The sequence below is a fragment of the Pinus tabuliformis genome, chromosome 6, assembly GCF_031772625.1.
Source record: "Pinus tabuliformis cultivar Carrire ecotype Pingquan chromosome 6, CPIR1, whole genome shotgun sequence".
In the NCBI taxonomy this organism is placed as follows: domain Eukaryota; kingdom Viridiplantae; phylum Streptophyta; class Pinopsida; order Pinales; family Pinaceae; genus Pinus; species Pinus tabuliformis.
This window is the reverse complement of record NC_142292.1, coordinates 1,021,426,800-1,021,439,300: the sequence shown is the minus strand read 5'-3', so window position 1 is coordinate 1,021,439,300 and position 12,501 is coordinate 1,021,426,800. Positions and strand designations below refer to the sequence as shown.

Genomic DNA, 12,501 nt, shown 5'->3' with positions numbered 1-12,501 from the left:
AACAAGGGAGAGGATTTGTAGGAAGGTGTCCCCTTCATTTATGGGCCTTTACCTCGAATTCTCCACCATCAGCTCGGAGTTCAGGGGCCACCAAATCGATTATCATAAGGGCAGCCGAGCAAGGGCTAGTAAAAGTGTTGTTAACTACAAGTTTTGGCAACCGAGTTCCTAAAGTATAGGAGGGCTGTTGGGGTCCCCAATTTGTATAAATAAGAAGGCTTAGGGCCTCATTTCAGTTAGTCACTTTGTAGGCAAAAGTTAGCTAGTTTATAGTTCGATTTTAGTCATTTTCTAGGCAATAGATTAGCTCTGCATTTCAGCACACTTTCAAGCTTTCCCTTGTGGACAGTTTTTTATGTAACTATTATTTCTTGCTCAATAAAGATGAATCCAGCTTTGCACCAACTCTAATCTCTCTTAGGAGGTTGTAGCTCTTGGGGGTTGGGCCCAACTCAAGTGCCCAGTACCTCCTTTGTTTACCTTTATGTGTCTTTGCTACATTCTTAGAATAAAATCTGCTATTTAGATTTAAATCTTGGTCTGTTATTTAGATTGCTTTTGATGATTAAAAGGCTTTTTATGTTCAGATTGAGTTGATAGGTTATTAATAGGGAAGATATCCAGAAAACGGCCATCAAGGACCTCTGATCTCACCTCTCCCTTAGTGGGATCATGAGCTGGGACAAAGGTGACCTTGCTGCCAACAAAAACACTATCTTTGCTTCACCATGCAATCATTAGTGTTCGATTTTTATTTGCAGAAGTTGGTTACATGTTCAGATTCTTGATTGCTTCGTTGCATATTTATTATACATGGTTTCATTACAAATAAACTTATGTCCATTCTCTTTACTGTTAGCTAGATCAGATTACGTTAACGTAACTAGGTCTCTGATTTTCCAAGTCATTGTGTGTTCATTTAAAGGAACAACTTGCAGAGCACCCGTACCACTTCTCTATCTTCTCATACTCCATCAATCCCGCATGCTCTATCCTCTAACTCAGATTCTTGCTTCACGTTTGCCATTTGCTCACTTTGCCCTAATTCCCATATTTTCGTGCAACATTGCTCTAGTCCTCCTTGAACAAATCCAACCATCCTTGCCACTCCTCAGCTCCATTCCCCAAGTCCTGGACCTCCTCACACCCTTATCTCACCTCCATACCCACTCCTTCATCTTTCTTCCTCCATCCATCCTCCAAAATCCCATTTCTGAACATCCTGTAGAAAATTACAGACATCCTGTAGAAATGCCAGAATATCCTGTAGAACCCCTGCAGACTTCCTGTAGAAGCTCACGAATGAGGTTTATTGATAGCCAAACTCTGTGAAACACTCTGGAAGGGTGTTAGGGACCCCTTAGACCCTCTTATCACCTTCCCAACCTCCTGCAAGCATTTCCTTTCGCCAATCCACCTCTGCACAGTCAAAACAGTCAAAGCACATGCATGATAATTCTGACAACTTATTCAAAAATACAAAAAGATGTCTTCTTTTCAGATGTTACTATAGAAGTAGCGTAAACACATGCATTTTAACTTCCTAGAAGTCAATGGCATCTCTTTCAATAGCTTGCATCCTCTTTCTTGCATCAGTAGGGCTAGCTGGTAAAACTAGGGTTTGCTAGGGTTTGCATTTCCTTTCCGCTTTCAGTTTCTTTCTGCAAGTAGATTAGCCTCCTTTGAGTTAGCTTTCATCCATCAGTTAAAAAGCTTCTTCTAAGAGCTCATAGAAGTTGGCTTAAGCTCCTAGCGGACTTGTGCCAGCTGATCAAGTGACAGCTGCGACAAGAGCTAGTACTTGTGCATATAGCACCGTCGCTTCCAAGTTTGTTACGAACTACCAGGTTGATAAAATTAAAGAAGGGAGTTCCAGGAGTTGCAGCATTATTGCTGCAATACTGGGGCCCACCACTCCGGGCATTGGATACATGCACTTTCAGCTGGAGAGCCAACATGTTGGACCGGTTGAAAGGTTTTTGTTCACTTTCCTATTGATCCAACATAACAACCCAACTCTATGGGAAGGTCTTCGTACTCCCTTCACCATACAAGCAACATGCAAATATGACAAAGATTTGGTAAGCCTTCCTGAGTGTCTTCATCTTGTATATCTGGTTTGGTGCCATCCTAAAATTTGATGGCTCCCTTACCCAACACTTCAAGATGTCTCTTGTGTTCACGCTGCTATTGGGAGTGTAGAATGGTGCATCCATCCTGTTCACTGACTGTGGAAAATGGTACATCTTCTGGTAATCTTCCATACTGAAGGAAGCAAGCTCTACTTCACTAACACTGCTCAGTATCATCGTCTCAGGATCAATGTGTTAGACAATCATGTGGATCACATCTGCACATAGGAAGATGGGATACCTGCATGCAACCTTGTATAATCTTGACTTATGAAAATTGACATAGACCATCACCCCAGCTACACAAAAGGAAAAGTCTCCCTCAAAGGCATCCATCACCTATGAACGGGGAAGCCCGAAGACATCCACCTGGAGAGAAAGAATGAAAATGTTGGACACAACAGCCTCTCTACAGGATGCTGAGACTGTTCTACAGGAAACGCTGGCTAAGCTAAGAGAGACCGAGCAATTGGAGGAAAAGGCGGCCAAACAATCACAGGAAGAAGGAAAGACAAGGAAACATCTGATGAACAGCAAAGAGAGGACAAGCGGCAGGCTGAGGTTGAGGCGCTAACAAAACTACTACAAGAAAAGGAGCACAGGCAGTGGGAAGAAGCAGAGAGAAAAGCATGGTTTCATGACCGAGAAGAGGACATCACTTCAGAAGCTTGGCATGACAGGGAGGCCACCAGGGCCATCAGAGATGAAGAGATAGATTAGTTTCTCAGAGGATGAGCAACACTTTCAGTAGGGGGGTGATGATGAGCCCCAAAAATAGATAATTATATGGGCTCATTTAGCCTCCTAATTCGACTTAATCCACCATTCTCATTAGTTTATTGCATGTTTTTTATTATATTTATGTTAATAGAGTGAATTGGGTTAGTCATTATGCCAACAAGTCTAATGGGTGCTTTGTGCAGTTTTTTGGTCAATTTTGAGACAAAATCAAAGGTTTTAATGAGCACTGGCAGCCAAATTCGTGGGAGAACAAGCGAGAGGATTTGTAGGAAGGTGTCCCCTTCATTTATGGGCCTTTACTTTGAATTCTCCACCATCATCTTAGAGTTCAAGGGCCACCAAATCGATTATCACAAGGGCGGCCGAGCAAGGGCTAGTAAAAGTGTTGTTAACTACAAGTTTTGGCAGCCGAGTTCCTAAAGTTTAGGAGGGCTGTTGGGGTCCCCAATTTGTATAAATAAGAAGGCTTAGGGCCTCATTTCAGTTAGTCACATTGTAAGCAGAAGTTAGCTAGTTTGTAGTTCGATTTTAGTCATTTTCTAGGCAGTAGATTAGCTATGCATTTCAGCACACTTTTCAAGCTTTTCCTTTTGGACAGTTTTTGATGTAACTATTATTTCTAGCTCAATAAAGATGAATCCAGCTTTGCACCAGCTCTAATCTCTCTTAGGAGGTCGTAGCTCTTGGAGGTTGGGCCCAACTCAAGTGCCCAGTACCTCCTTTGTTTACCTTTATGTGTCTTTGCTGCATTCTTAGAATAAAATATGCTATTTAGATTTAAATCTTGCTTTGTTGTTTAGATTGCTTTTGATGATTAAAAAGGCTTTTTATGTTCAGATTGAGTTGATAGGTTATTAACAGGGAAGATATCCAGAAAAAGGCCATCAAGGACCTCTTATCTCACCTCTCCCTTAGTGGGATCATGAGCTGGGACAAAGGTGACCTTGCTGCCAACAAAAACAATGTCTTTGCTTCACCATGCAATCATTAGTGTTCGATTTTTATTTACAAAAGTTGGTTACATGTTCAGATTCTTGATTGCTTCGTTGCATAGTTATTATACATGGTTTCATTGCAAATAAACTTTTTTTCATTCTCTTTACTGTTAGCTAGATCAGATTAGGTTAACATAACTAGGTCTCTGATTTTCCAAGTCATTGTGTGTTCAATTAAAGGAACAGCTTGTAGACCACCCGTACCACTTCTCTATATTCTCATACTCCATCAATCTCGAATGCTCCATCCTCTGACTCGCATTCTTGCTTCACATTTGCCATTTGCTGACTTTGCCCTAATTCCCATATTTTCATGCAACATTGCTCCAGTCCTCCTTGAACAAATCCAACCATCCTTGCCACTCCTCAGCTCCATTCCCCAAGTCCTGGACCTCCTCACACCCTTATCTCACCTCCATACCCACTCCTTCATCTTTCTTCCTCCATCCATCCTCCAAAATCCCATTTCTGAACATCCTGTAGAAAATTACAGACATCCTGTAGAAATGCCAGAATATCCTGTAGAACCCCTGCAGACTTCCTGTAGAAGCTCACGAATGAGGTTTCTTGACAGCCAAACTCTGTGAAACTCTCTAGAAGGGTTTTAGGGACCCCTTAGGCCCTCTTATAACCTTCCCAACCTCCTGCAAACATTTCCTTTCGCCAATCCACCTCTGCACAGTCAAAACAGTCAAAGCACATGCATGATAATTCTGACAACTTATTCAAAAATACAAAAAGATGTTTTATTTTCAGATGTTACTATAGAAGTAGCGTAACACATGCATTTTACCTTCCTAGAAGTCAATGGCATCTCTTTCAGTAGCTTGCATCCTCTTTCTTGCATCAGTAGGGCTAGCTGGTAAAACTAGGGTTTGCATTTCCTTTCCGCTTTCAGTTTCTTTCTGCAAGTAGATTAGCCTCCTTTGAGTTAGCTTTCATCCATCAGTTAAAAAGATTCTTCTAAGAGCTCATAGAAGTTGGCTTAAGCTCCTAGCGGACTTGTGCCAACTGATCAAGTGACAGTTGCGGCAAGAGCTAGTACTTGTGCATATAGCACCGTCGCTTCCAAGTTTGTTACGAACTACCAGGTTGATAAAATTAAAGAAGGGAGTTCCAGGAGTTGCAGCATTATTGCTGCAATACTCGAGCCGACCACTCCGGGCATTGGATACATGCACTTTCAGCTGGAGAGCCAACATGTTGGACCGGTTGAAAGGTTTTTGTTCACTTTCCAGTTGATCCAACATAACAACCCAACTCTGTGGGAAGGTCTTCGTACTCCCTTCACCATACAAGCAACATGCAAATATGACCAAGAATTGGTAAGCCTTCCTGAGTGTCTTCATCTTGTATATCTGGTTTGGTGCCATCCTAAAATTTGATGGCTCCCTTACCCAACACTTCAAGATGTCTCCTCTGTTCATGCTGCTATTGGGAGTGTAGAATGGTGCATCCATCCTGTTCACTGACTGTGGAAAATGGTAAATCTTCTGATAATCTTCCATCCTGAAGGAAGCAAGCTCTACTTCACTAACACTGCTCAGTATCATCGTCTCAGGATCAATGTGTTAGACAATCATGTGGATCACATCTGCAAATAGGAAGATGGGATACCTGCATGCAACCTTGTATAATCTTGACTTATGAAAATTGACATAGACGTGTCGGTCCTCCATATTCTTCTCAAAGCTACCTGCGAATATAGTGTTGATGTCTTTCCATGTGATCTTGATGTCTTGCTCAATGAGCGTGTTTGTGTCTTTGTACATGGGAGAGCTCATAGACCCCTGCTTTCAACTATCTTTTGATCCAGCTCTCTTAGAGACCATGACACCTATACTACTGAGAAGTTGCTCAAAAACCTGTGGTACTTGTAGACAAAGAAGTCACTCACAACGAGGCAATGTCAGCTAAACCACATAAAGAAACTTGAGAATAAATTAGGCAACAAACTTGTGACTCTTGGGCAAGATTGCGCAAGATTGACTCTGGGAAGCTGGGAGACTATCAGCTAGAACTGCGCAATGCGAAGTCTCAACTTCCGATGAGGCTCACTGCTGACTGGAATTGCGCAATGTGGAATCCAGAAAGGTTGACTGCTGACTGAAACTACAAAATGTGCAGTTCAGCCAGGCTGGGTTGCTAGCTAGAACTTCGCATTGTGCAGTTCCAATGGGCAAGGCTGGGGAACTTCCTCCCAGGATTGCGCAGAGTGCAACTGGGAGCCAGTGTGGGCAGCCTTTGCACAATTCCTGGAGGAAAGGCAGAGCCTTGACTACTAGGAATGCACAGTGCATGTCAGGAGAAGCAAGATCTGGGCCAAGGTAGCCCAAATATTCCCAAGGACAACCTAAAAATGTGAAGGACTGAATGTGTTTGCAAATATGGTGCAGATCTAAGTGAATAGACATGCATGAAATTCAAGTAACTATAGAAATCAGTCAAATGACAAAACCATGAAGCTCATGAAGAGAGTCGCTGCAATGACGACTGTTATTGCATAAACAATGCGATGCATGCGACACTAAGGAAATGTAATGAAAAGCTCAAAACAACACTTCTACAAGTTAAAACACATTGAAATGCCAGGGGTCACTCAATAAAACAAGGAAAACAACACTCATACAAGCTAAGAAATAAAAAGCGACATGAAAAACAAAACTTACCCGGAAAAGTTGTGCCCACTGTGTCGAAGGTTCCTAGATGACGCGAGAATTCCAGAGCTCCAAGATTGAACGTGAAGAATGAGCTCTGAGGCGTCATTTAAATAGATTTTGCAAACTTAGGGTTTATGATGCACATGCCACAAATCTAGGAAAAGGTGACACTTGGCAGGAAGTTTTTAAAATCAAATTTGCATGTAACTCCCACCGCTAAATATAGATCCCTAAAATCTAAGGATGTTTTTTCGCTTTTTTCTTTTTTCTTCTTCAGGAAAATCTTCCCAACATGCAAGGAAGGATTACGCAATTCTTGAGGGAACCGAGAAACCTATTGGCACATGCAACAGACAATCATTGAGGGAAAATATTCTGCATTGTTTCTGGGTTGAGTGGCCTTGGCTAGCTCATGAGATCTACGCAATTTCCAGAGAAACGTTGCTAGCCTGCTCTGCGCATTACTAGAGAGCAGTGCAGGCTAGCCCTCTTTGCGCATTTCTAGAGAGCAGTGCTGGCTAGCATACTCTGTGCAATTTTCCAGAGCAAGGCTGGTTGGCCTGCTCTGCACAATTTTTGAGTGTAGGGAAGCTTTTGGGCTGTTCTGTGCAATTCCTGAGGGAAAGACATATTGCCCTCCAGGATTGCGCATTTTTTCCTAACAGCGCAAAGACCGAATGTGAACCAAGCGTTGGGTGAGCTTGTGGTTATTCGTCGGAACAAGTGAGTGAACACAAGCTATTAAGCGAAAGATAAAATCAAATAAACACAAATATCTGATCAGTGCAAGATAGCTACTATGATCTCAAGGAGAGAGGCTCCAAAACAAAGCGAAGAAATTTTTTGGAGAGCGATTGTAGCCACTACAACGCCATTTAATAATTATTAATAACCAAATTTAAATTATAAAACATATTCCAAAATAAAATAATCACAACTATTAACCTAACTATGCTCCAAAATAAAATAATCACAACTATTAACCTAACTATGCTAACTATATACTAAACAAACATTAATTATTAACTTTATTCATAAATACTACAAATTAAATTAACAAACCTACACGTGGCCAAAAAAAAACACACCCCCAATAATTATTTATGCAGATCGGCGGCATGGGCCATGGGAAGCGCGGTCCAAAAGAACACAGTGGTAGTCAAAAGGCAATTTTTCATTTAACAAATGTACTAACCAAGTATATAAAGTCTAAAATGAAAAATATTTACCGAATAGTGGGAGATTTGATTAGTTCGATTTCAAAGGTCATGTTTGCCCTGTTTTACTACAGTAGAGTTGGGACGTTTAGACTAATCCTAAACTTTGTTTAGATTATTCCACAATTATTCAATTATCCATTCACGATAAGTAAAAATAAAAAGTGAAAATATAAATTTGTTATTTTTGGGGAGTTTTTCGATTTCAAAGATCACGTTTGCCCTGTTTTACTACAGTAGAGTTGGGAGGTTTAGAATAATCCTAAACTTTGTTTAGATTATTCCGCAATTATTCAATTATCCATTCACGATAAGTAAAAATAAGAAGTGAAAATATAAATTTGTTATTGAAATTAAATTTCTTTATATTAGGATTATAAATTTCATATTATTAACGTCAAATCTCACACGAGGTAGAAATTATTTATTTTATAAATAAAAATTATACAAAAATACGAAATAAACAATTTAGAACTTGATAACTATATATAATATTAATTAAAAAGTTATGGTATATGTTTTGTTGTGATTGTTAATTAAAGTTTTTTGAGGTGGTTGGGGAGAATGGTTGTTATCTTCTTTACTTAAGTTCAATTTCATATTAGTACCTATCTAGGTTCAATTTCCTATATATCATATGATAATGAAAAAATTGTTGTAATAACTTTATGCCTAAAATCATTATTTATTTATTTATTTATTTTTATTTTTATTTTAGAAGGAAAAAAGTGTCGGTTATTATTAGTATGTATAAAAACTAGTACATTATATCTAGATATAATCATCAAAATACCCCTCGTTATGAAGACCATATGCATCATAAGAAATACTATATGTAGTCAGTAATCAAGAACAACATGTGTGGAGATTAGCCTCCAAGTCCAATACTAAAATAAGTACACAATTACCACTGCCCTATATAAGTAAGCCAAAAATAGAAGCCCTAAAGTCTGCATCATAAACAGGGGAAAAGAAAATGTGTAGAACAAAAACCATAAGGCAAGCATGGTGTTTTCGGTGACTGGATTGTGTAAGTACAATCACGAGACATCATCCAAGGAGTGGCATAGTCCCGACATCCACAAAGTAATTTTCCATCCCCAGAGTGATATGCATGCTTCCAGCCAAATCCAGGATGCCCAACTTTGACATGTCATCTGCAGTTGTTTTAAATTCTCGGTGAATATGCTGAAAAGATATATGTTGAAATGATATTTTAAGATATTCAATGTTCCTGAGCCAACCCTGTAAGTGAGGATGGGAGATAGAGGATAAACCCAGCACATGATTGATTAGTGCTTGTGAGTCCCCAAAGATCTGCAAGCTTGGTATATCCAGGAAACTGAAGAACCATAATAATCCCCAAAGTGCAATGGTTTCAGATCTCATATTAGTGCCAATTCCCCCAAACCAATGGATCTTAAAATGTTGGTCTTGATTGATGCAAATCCACACACCACATCCACATGATCCACCTTGTTCTGCACCATCGAAATACCCAGCAAGGAAGGATATATGCGGTCATATTTTCTATAAGTGATTCCTTTATCCAGTGTGTTAGTCTGCATCAAAGGCCTCAACCAGGAAACAATATTGTTGATAATATGTTCAATATTAAGTGTGTTCCTAGCCTTCCATATTTCCCAAAAAATAACAAGGGGAATGGCCATATTTATTTTGGGTCTCTGGCTCCACAATAATAAACAAGCATTAATAGATTCATGTACCATATGTGTGAAAGAAAGTAAGAAAGAGATCCTAAACCATACTTGTTCAGTAATTGGGCAATTCAACAAGATTTATAAATTGTTCTCCTCCTTCATTCTGCATAGGACACACTGTTCAGGTCCATTTATGCCTCTTTTCCTCAAATTTTCCAAATTCAGGGTCTTATTTTTCCATGTGAGCCATGCATATAATATAATCTTGTAGGGGACCTGGACCTTCCAGAATCTACTAAACCGGCATGAATTTTGGATGTTGTGTATGCTGATATAGATTTACAGGTATGTGTTAGCCACAAAGATTGATCCCCGGTATAAACGCCCAACCCACCTAATCTGGTCGCCTTCCTCATCTTTGCAAATGCTCGATCTACACAACACATCAATCAATTTATCACAACTCTTAGCAGCTTCCCCTATCAATCCAATCTCCCCTGCCCTTTTCCATATTGGGGTGATTCCATTGCATGTGATCACCTGTGCAAGGTAGAAAATGCCCCTGGTATTTAGACTAGCAATTAAAACTTTTGAGTAATGTATATCAATGTCGGTGCCCAGGATACAATCTCTACCAATATTGATCTCCTTCCCCAAGCCAAAGGTCCAACATGCTCTCTTCAAGAGCCAAATCTTAATCTTGTTAAAGCTGATATAGATGGTGGATCCATTTGGTTTTCCAATTACACCATCTCTCATATAGTGTCCAACCTTTATGCCACCTAAATATTTCGATCTAATGATGTCTCCCCACATACACTTACCAAATAAACCTCACCAAAAGGATTTGGTTAGGAGAGGCCATGCAAATAATTTCAGATTCAGAATCCCCCATCCTCTTAATCGCATTGGTATGGTGAGATTTTCCAATTTGATGAGGTGGAATTTGAAACTTTTACCAGAGTCTGTCCATATAAACTTTGCCATAATACCATTAATTTTTCTTATAATCATGGTAGGGAGACAAAAAATATGTGCCCAATACATTGCTAATTGTTTCAGGACCAACTGTGTGACAGTGACTCTACCACCAAGAGTTACATATCGATGTTCCCATCCAAAAATCTTTTTGTGGAATCTGTTAGCGATCCATAACCAATCATTGAATTTATAACTATTTGGTTTAATGTTGAACCCTAAATATTTTAAACCTAAGCAAATTGGTTGTGTTTCCGCTCCAAATAGATTTTCAATATAATCTATGTCGCATAGTTTCTTTTTGTGTGGGTGCGTTGTGTTTGTTTTGCAACCATATGTATTAAGTTGGGGTTAACCGTTATATGGTTGTGGTGATGTATGTGTGTTGTTGGTTTTTGGCGTATGTGAGATGGGGCTGCTAGCCGTGGGTTCAACTCCGACTAGGCTCTTCCTTTGTGTATATGGTGATGCGGGTTAGGGTGTGCGCCGAGGCCACCGGAGGTGGCCTACCCACCCCATTTAATACATTGTTGGTGATAATGTGGTTGGGAGCTGGTGGGGGTCATGCCCTGTCGGACCCGTTAATATTTTATGTTTGGTTTTTTTGATATATGTTGGTCATTGGGAGGGTGGCAGGGTTGGTGGCCTGCCAACCCATATTAGACAAAGTAAGTATCCAAAAAATTCGCTCACTTTTGGGAGCTAGGTTTCATGCCCCAGGGTTGGTCAAATTGTAGGACACTTAAACCTGGCCCACTACCCAACTTTGACCAAAACTTTGACTGGCACTTTCTCCCTCATACGAGCTCAGATTGACGAACCGTTCACATCGTTGCAATCAGGACGACGAGATATACACTCTGGTCCTGGTTTGACAACATTCTGATCACTTTGATTTTTTTACCCTTTTTTAGTCCTCTTGGACTTCTACCTGTGTCTGGAGTCACTTGGATCAATCCTCCCCACTGAGGAGATTTTGGTCCTCCAAAAATATGAAAATAATTTGCCACTTCTTTGTACCTTGTTAGCACTTACAAGTATCTAATATGTCACCCTTCCTTCTCCTTCACCTTTGTCCTTCGGAGCCATAAGCGATGAGCCGACACCTACAACCTCTGCAATCCTGTAGTACAATTCTGCAAATTACATGCTTAATTCACATGACCAACTAATGACCCAAGCATCCCCTACTTGCCATGAGTTTATAACACATACTTGAAGGTCAAGTTTACATCAAAAATGGAAACAATACCCCAGCTACAAAAACACGGCCAACATATCATTGTTGCTTCAACAAGTGATGGAAAACCCATCATCACTTTTACATTTTAAAATGCAAAAAATGATTTACAAAATCAAGACTATGACAAGCTAACATATTTATAAACCATTTTTCACTTATCGATGTGAATGGGTCATTCCCTTGTGGTGGTTTTGCTTGTCGAACGATTTTCTCAACTGGTTCCTGCACCGATGCTTTGTCTTTAAGGGGCTTCTCTAGATGGAGCCTCCAACAAGTGGCTCTTTGATGTCCACTTTTGTTACAATTACTGCAATACGTCTTCTTCCTCCAGATCTGTTAACATGTTTCTTTACCTGTTGTTGAGAGGGTCTTTCATGCCTCCTCCTTTTGTGTGTTGCTATTCTTTTCCAACATTTAGCAAATGTATGGTTATGTAATACACAAAAGGTACATGTTTTTTGATGCCTTGATTTATGTCCTTTATTAACAACATGATTGTAACTGAAATGAACATTTGCATATTGAGATTTGTTATAACTTTCCTTGTTGTCTTTGGTGTAAGTATGGTGATGAGAGCTTGCCTAAGCTCTTTCCCTATAATGGGCACTGCCATGGGATGATGGTGATGAGTTCCCATCATTCTCTTCCGTTAAATATTTCATCAATGTATCGGAAGCATCTGACACCTTCGAGCATTATCCTTCGGTGTATCCCAATCCTACAAATTGAGGCCTCTGCACAACCTCCACTGGTTGAGTTATGCCTTGGTTATTAACACCCAGTTCTTCTCCTTCCTTGTACCTCATCCTAGTAAGGAGCCTCATGTTTGTCCCTGTAATTGGTATCTCCACATTTCCAACAACAATCATATTAT

The 12,501-nt window shown here is 39.9% G+C and overlaps 1 pseudogene; it reads right to left on the bottom strand.

Annotated features, from left to right (window-relative positions):
- The window catches only part of LOC149262475 (uncharacterized), a 60,947-nt pseudogene that overhangs the window by 38,501 nt on the left and 9,945 nt on the right, over positions 1-12,501 (bottom strand).